Source organism: Buceros rhinoceros, unplaced genomic scaffold (assembly GCF_000710305.1).
Source record: "Buceros rhinoceros silvestris isolate BGI_N320 unplaced genomic scaffold, ASM71030v1 scaffold13938, whole genome shotgun sequence".
NCBI classification, from domain to species: domain Eukaryota; kingdom Metazoa; phylum Chordata; class Aves; order Bucerotiformes; family Bucerotidae; genus Buceros; species Buceros rhinoceros.
This window is the reverse complement of record NW_010425183.1, coordinates 18,406-18,615: the sequence shown is the minus strand read 5'-3', so window position 1 is coordinate 18,615 and position 210 is coordinate 18,406.

Here is a 210-nt window from a genome sequence, read left to right as displayed (position 1 = left end):
AGGGCTGTCTCCCACGGCAGGGGAGCAGCGGGGGCTGCGGGGCGAGGCAGCCGGTACCCGTGCGGTGAGGGCGTGGAGCACAGGCCTGGGCCACGCTGAGGTCGGGGAACCCGGGGTTTGTGCCTGGCCACCTCCTCCCTCAAGTTAAAACAACAAGTGGTTTTTCATGTGCCTGTGGCTAAAGAAAGCAAGGCATGTCGGGGTGGGGGG